This window comes from Neofelis nebulosa, chromosome 7, assembly GCF_028018385.1.
Source record: "Neofelis nebulosa isolate mNeoNeb1 chromosome 7, mNeoNeb1.pri, whole genome shotgun sequence".
Taxonomy (NCBI): Eukaryota; Metazoa; Chordata; class Mammalia; order Carnivora; family Felidae; genus Neofelis; species Neofelis nebulosa.
In genome coordinates this window covers 103,831,493-103,838,993 of record NC_080788.1, presented here as the reverse complement: position 1 = coordinate 103,838,993, position 7,501 = coordinate 103,831,493, and the positions used below count along the sequence as shown (strand labels likewise).

The following is a 7,501-nucleotide window of genomic DNA, read 5'->3' as shown; positions in this document are numbered from 1 at the left end:
TGGAAGGCTTATTTATTCTATTTAATAAACCAACATCAACTGATTGGATTATCTTACTTTAGTTCACCTTCTAGCTGGATCCTAGTAATGCTCCTTCACAAAATGGGTTTACTAAGATTTGGGGTCCCTAGAACTTCTCAGAGACCAGGGTAAATGATGGGCTATATTCCTTGCCAACGTTATTTATCCTTATTAATTCTTTACGTATATTCTTATCTGGTTGGATCCAGAGTTTAGATTACATATTTTTTAGAGGGTGACTCTCTACATCACCAAGAGTATTAACATTCCACTTAAAATGAACTCCAAAACATGTTCCACACATCTTAAAAATAGGTTTACTCAGGCAGTATGCCCAGTGGTCCTGCTGATCTGTCTCTTGCTTCAACGGTGTTTGGATGGAACAAACCCAGGGATGCCTCTTCTACCAGCCCCCGACCACCAACCAACCTTTTTTTCCAGTCAGAACCTTATCAGAGCCATCTTCTTAGCCACCCTCTACCTCCAGAACCAGCCAACATCCTATTTTGAGCTTAGCCCTTTATTACAGATCAACCATGAACTCCCAGATTCATCAGAATTATTCCATCCAGGTGGAGGCCACTGTCAGCTGCCTGGTCAACATGCATCTGAATACCTCCTACACCTACCTCTCTCTGGGCTTCTTTTTTGAGCACCGTGATGTGGCTCTGGAGGGCGTGGGCCCCTTTGTTCTCGGGTTGGCTGAGAAGGGTTGAGGGCACTGAACTTCTCTTGAAGATGCCAAACCAGCATGGCAACCATGTCCTCTCTTCCAGAAGGTACAGAAACTGTCCAAAGATGAGTAGGGTAAAACCCTGGATGGCATGGAAGCTGCCCTGGTTCTGGAGAAGAACCTGAACTAGGTCCTTTTGGATCTGCATATCTTGGATTCTGCCCACGCAGACCCCCATCTTTGTGACTTCCTGAAAAACCACTTCCTAGATGAGGAGGTGAAGCACATCAAGAAGATGGGGACCACCTGATTCACCTCCGCAGGCTGACTGCCTCTAGGCTGGGCTGGATGAAGATCTCTTCCAAAGGCTCACCTTCAAGCACAACTAGGAGCCTCTGAAGACCAGCAGCCTTTGAGAGGCCCCTCAAGCATCCCCCAGGTGCCAGGGCTTGTGCCAGAGCCTCTCCCTGCAGCCACTAGGCAGCTTTTTAACCACCCTGGAGCTCTCTCCCAAGCTGTGGACCAAATGGAAACAATAAAGTTTTTGCAGACACACACACACACACAACAAAAACAGGTATATGCAATGTCCCAGCAAATTCTCCATGTAGGAATTTACTTGAAGAATATAATTAAAGACATACAAAAAGACATAGGTTTAAAGATTGTGTAAGAGAACAACTGGCACACTCAAACTAGGATAATTCAAGTGGGATTGATTTACAAAGAAATGGAGGAGCTGTAGGAAAACACAGGGGATGGTGCAGGTACCCAGGGCTTGTGGAGGGGCAGAACTGTCACTGTCCCTAGGCCCAGAGGAAAAGGACAAGGGAAGGACTGGTTCTGAGAACTGGGAAGAGAGAATTGGCCACCTTGAGAATGTCTCCTTCAGCTGAGGAGCACAGCCAGCTCTAGGAGACCTCACAAGGAAGGAGCCAGGGACTAATACCCTGATCTCACTCTTGGCCTTTTCTCCAGTCTCTTGAAAGAACTCTGTGTTGGCTGAACCTGACTGGAAGCCAGAGGGCAAAGGAACCAGTGAATGTTCTCCCTAAAGGAGAGCAGATGGGGAAGAGTAGAAAGTGGATCTAGTGGAATAAATGAGATAATCTGGCATAAAGATGTTCATTGCAGCACTGTTCACAATAACGTAAGATTGAAAGGAGCCTAAATGTCCCAGAAGACTAGGGGGAAAGTTGAACAATTTAAGGTATGTATACCAAATGAAGTGCTATGGAACCATTGTAAATATTGATCCAGAGCTCACAAAATAACCCATACAATGTGCTTTACCTTTTGTTTTAAAAATTATATATGGACACAGGTATGTGTTCTTCTATATATGCATACACAATACATGCACACACATTCATAGAAGAAAAGAGGTTTAGAGTGTATACATCAATATGTAAATGGTAGTTATCAGAGGGAGAATAGGGTTATAGGTAATTTTATCTAGGATTTGTTTTTTGTTTTTGTTTTGTTTTGAGCAAGGCAAGTTTAATATAAAGAATTATTAACTATGGCAGAAGACTGGAGTAACAAGGAGTCATCTGGTAAGAAATGAAGAGAGGTGTAAAGATATAAGCGGTACAGATATGAGGGGCAGCCACAACCCCTAGGTCTAAGAAGGCCCAAGGACCCTCCCCACCAAGAGCTGAGAAGATCTGTCAGAGAGGGTGTGGCCATGGGTTGGCAGGGAATTCACTGTGCTACTGTGTGGTCCAAACTTGCTCAAAATCCGCTCCCTAGGGTGCTAGGAAGAACTACTAATGGGAGGTGTCTTACCAGAACCATTCTGTTGCAAAACCACTGGAAGAGTAGGGTAGGTCTGTTGGGGAAAGTTTCTGGAACAAGGAGGGAAAATATCTTGTGTCTACTATGAAAGCTCCCTGTACTGGTCAAATTTAACATGTGTCAACTGGCAAAGGGAAAATATATAAGGACCCATCTCCATTTTTGCAGAATGGGGAATAAAGTTTGAATTTGAGGTTGAAAGCAATAAATTGGTAACTGGCATTCACTCCAAACCTACCACTGGCATGTGAATACATGCAGATATGAGTATGGTTTTATAACCTGCTATTTTCTTGCAATAAATGCTGTGGGCATCTTTTCTTGTTAATAAATATAGATGTGCATCAATGTTTTTAATTATTAAATAGTATATATACACTTTGTTTTATATAACTGATTCCCTACTGGTAAACATCTAAATTGTATCTTATTTTTACTATTCCAAGCAATGCAGTGTTGAACTTCTTTATATGATTATTTTCTCACAATAAATTCAAGAAGTTGAGTCATTGGATTAACATTTCTGTGTTAAATTGGTAAGGGTACCTGTTGGGTACGTTATTTATTTGATTTAGCGCAAAAAAAAAAAAAAAGCATTTTTCATTGTATGCATTTCTCCAGAATGTATGAAAAAATGCCACTTAAAACATCTGATCTGGTATCCAAGTCAAACAAGGTCAAACACCAGTGTGGTTCCAGAAAGAATTTCTCTGAGAGCTAGGTAGACTGGCCAAGAAAGCTAATTGTTAAAGATGGCACTCATTCTGGCGCTTCACTAAAACAGCATATAGGATCTTTTTTATTTTACTTTATTTGAGAGAGAGAAGACAAGTGGGGAAAGGGTGAGAAGGAGGGAGAGAGAGAGAAAGAGAGAGAGAGAGAAGATCTTAAGCAGCCTCCACACACAGTAAGCAGCCCGATACGGGGCTCGATCCCACAACCCTGGGATCACGACCTGAGCTGAAATCAAGAGTCAGATGCTCAACCAACTAAGTCACCCAGGTGCCCCTAAAATAGTATATAGGATCTTTTAAATTAATAAACTGAAATTTTTAGATCAGTTTTATTTAGGTTCACACCAAATTGAGCAAAAGTACAGAGAATTCTCATTTACCCCCTGCCTCCCCCACATGCACAAACTCCCCTACTCTAACAACCCTCACCACAGTGGTACATTTTTTACAGTTGATGAACCTACATTGACACGTCATTATCACTCAAAGTTTATAGTTTACATTAGTCTACATTATATTCAGTCTTGGTGTTGTGCATTTTATGGGTTTTGACAAATGTATCTACCATTGTGATATACAGAATAGTTTCACTGCCCTGAAAATCCTCTGTGTTTGACCTATTTATTCTTCCCTCCCCCCAACCCCTGGAGACCATTAATCATTTTATTGTCTCCATAGTTTTGTCTTTTCCAGAATGTCATATAGTTGGAATCACACAATGCGTAGCCTTTTCAGAGTGGCTTCTTTCACTCAGTAACACGTATTTAATTCTCCTCCATGACTCTTCATGGCTTGATAGTTCATTTCTTTTCAGCACTGAATAATATCCCATTGTCTGTATGTACAGTTTATCTATGTTGGTTGCTTCCAAGTTTGGGCAATTATGAATAAAGCTTCTATAAACACCCATGTACAGGTTTTTGTCTAGACATAAGTTTTCAATTAAGTTGGGTGAATACCAAGGCATGTGATTGTTGGATCATAAGAGAATGTTTAGTTTTGTAAGAAACTGCCAACCTGTCTCCCAGAGGGTCTGTATTATTTTGCATTCCTACCACCAATAAATGAGAGTTCCCATTGCTCCACACCACCAGTTAGTGTGGTCAGTGTTTTGGATTTGGGACATTCTGATAGGTATGTATTCCTATCTTGTTTCAATTTGTAATTCTGTAATGATGTACAATGTTGAACATCTTTTCATATGCTGTTATCATCTGTACATCTTCTTTGGTGAGGTGTCTGTTAAGATCTGTTGCCCATTTTTAAATTGGGTTGCTTGTTTTCTTGTTGAGTTTTAACAGCTCTTTGTATAGTTTGAATAACAGTCCTTTGTTGATGTATCTTTTGAAATATTTTCTCCTAGTTGGCAGCTTGTTTTCTTATTCTCTTGCCGGCGTTTTACACTGAGCAGAAGTTTTTAATTTTAATGAAGTCCAGCTTATCAGTTATTTCCTTCATGGACCACCCCTTTGGTGTTGTATCTAAAAAATATTATCACCTAAAATCATTTAGGCTTCTTCCTATATTGTTTTGCAGGAGTTTCAGAGCTCTGCAGTTTACATTTAGGTCTGGATCCATTTTGTTTTAATTTTCATAAAGGATATAAGGTCTGTGTCTAGATTAATTTCTTTTGCATGTAGATGTCTAGTTGTTCTAGCACCATTTGTTGAAAAGACTATCTTTGCTCCATTGTATTGCCCCTGCTCCTTTGGCAAATATCAGTTGATGATATTTATGTGGGCCTATTATTGGGCTCCCTATTCTGTTCCACTCATCTATTTGTCTATTCTTTTACCAACACACACTGTCATATTACTATAGCTTTATCATAAGTCTTGAAGTTGCATAGTGTCAGTCCTCCAATTTTGTTCTCTTTCAACATGGTGTTGGCTGTTCCAGGTCTTTTGTCTCTGCATATAAACTTTACAATTAGCTTGTCTGTATCCACGAATAATTTGCTGGGATTTTTATTGGAGTTGCAGTGAATCTGTAGATCAAGTTGGGAAGAACCGACCTCTCGACAATATCAACTTTTCCTATCCATGTACATTAAATATCTTATTTAGCTCTTATTTGATATTTTTCATCAGTTTTATAGTTTTCCTCATAAATACCTTATACATATTTTGTTACAGTTAGCCCTGAGTATTTCATTTTTGGGGGTGCTCATGTAGAGATAACATATCTTATTTTCCAAATTATATTGTTCATTGCTCATATATAAGAAAGTAACTGACTTTTATATATTAACTTTGTACCCTGCCACTTTGCTGTAATTGCTTATTAGTTCCAGTATGGTTTTTTTGTTGATTAAATTTCCAGCAGAATAAAATGGGGCTATTTTACTCCTATTCTCCAGCAAATATCCCTGCCAACTTTATTGACTACACTATCTGGATAACCATATGCAACCTTCTCATTAAATATTTCTTCTTTACAGAGTTCTTCCCTAGTTCCTAGAGCAGTTTAAGAACCCTCATTTTATGTTCTTATAGGTACTTGTTTTTATCATAATACTAATGCTTTACTTTCATTACTAATTAAAATTCTTTCTGCCTATCTGCAGTGTAAAGTTCTTGGAAATCAAGGACTTTGTCTTCCCTGTTCATCACTGATACATAGTATAGACCCTCAATGCATGTTTGTTGAAGAATGAATAGATGATTGTATCCTCCCTTCCAATCACTACGAAAAAGCTGAATTATTCTTTATTTATCATACAGACTCGAACTAGGAAACTGAAACCAGTTAAGTATTTAAAGCAGATGGAACTTACTACGGTGAATGGAAACATAGGAGATAGAAGAGGTCAAGAAGACCACCAGGAAATATAAGTTACCCCAGGTATTTGCAACAGTAGGAAGGTCTGAGGATTCTCAGGCTGGGGCGACAGTAGGAAGAACTGATATTATAGAAACTAGGGGCTCCAGTTCTGTAGGTCAGAAGTCCAAGTAAGAGTCTTGTGTTTAGAATCTCACCAGGCCAAAATCGTGGGGTCAGCAGGACTGCAGTTGATTGCAGGAGTTCTGAAGACGAATCTGCTTCCAAGCTCACTGAGATTGTTGGCAGAATTCAATTCCATGTGGATGTAGGATTGATGTCCTTGTGTCCTTGCTGAGTGTCAAACAGGGATGATTCTCAACATGGCTGCCTCCATGTCTCATGGCCCCCTGCCTCTATCTTCGAAGCCAGCAATGGCGGATCAAGTCTTTCTCATGTTTCAACCTCTCAGACTTCCCCTTCTGACTCATTTCTCCTGTTCCCAGTAAGAAAACGTTCTCTTCATTTTAAGTAGTGCTTTGAGCCCAACGCGGAGCTCAACACAGAGCCCAACACGGAGCCCATCGCAGAGCTTAATCTCATGACTCTGAGATCAAGAGTCAGATGCTTAACCAACTGAGCCACCAAGACATACCTGGAAATGTTCTCTTTTTAAGGGCTTCTGTGATTAGAGCGAATCCCTTTGGGTAATCAGGACAATCTCCCCATCTCAGGTCCATAACCTTAATCATATCTACAGAGTCCCTTTTGCCATGTCTCATTTAACATTTTCACAGGTTCTGGGGATTAGGAAATGGACATCTTTGGAGCATCATTATTTTTCCTCCCATTGGCCAAACTCGGCTAAAACTCAGCTAAATTGATATAAGGGCCTAAGAAGTAGGCCTGCAGAGCAGAAGAATAAGTAATAGATTTGAAAGTAAACAGGCTTAGGTTCACTGTATTTCAAGATAATAACATTTTTTTCTTCACCAACTAGGGCTGGCTTAGTAGATAATTGGCCAGCTTTCTAGTTGCTGTCCAAAACAACGAATTAATCCCATTTACTATAAAACAAGACAAAACAAAACAGTGATAACACATCCTGCAATGAGATTAATTCAAACGATGCAATTGTCAATTGGCTTCCATAATCCTTCCAACTCTGTTTCTGAAATGGAGGTCAGTTAAAATTCTTATCTTCTGCAGAGAAATATGGAAATGAGGGATAGGTCAGGCAGGGAAATGGCAGACAATTCCAGCCTTAAGCGCAGAGGTTGAAAGCAAGTCCCTGGGTGTACAGTATATTCTTGGCTTAATCTCTCTAGAGCAGGCCATCAAGATAAGTGCCAACTAACAGAGATTCCTGGAACCTTTGCTGCTGTCCCAGAAGACTCAGCCAACCACAGGCCCCAGAACTGTCTCCAGCAATGTTAATAAACTGCCACCAGTTAATATCAAACTCCAGCAGGGACCAGGATAGCACAGTTATGCTCCTAAACCTGTCCACCACTCC

At 40.2% G+C, this 7,501-nt stretch overlaps 1 pseudogene; it reads left to right on the top strand.

The window, feature by feature from the left end:
* Positions 1 to 557: 557 nt before the first annotated feature.
* On the top strand, positions 558 to 1,083 carry LOC131518248 (ferritin light chain-like; annotated as a pseudogene).
* Positions 1,084 to 7,501: the final 6,418 nt, after the last annotated feature.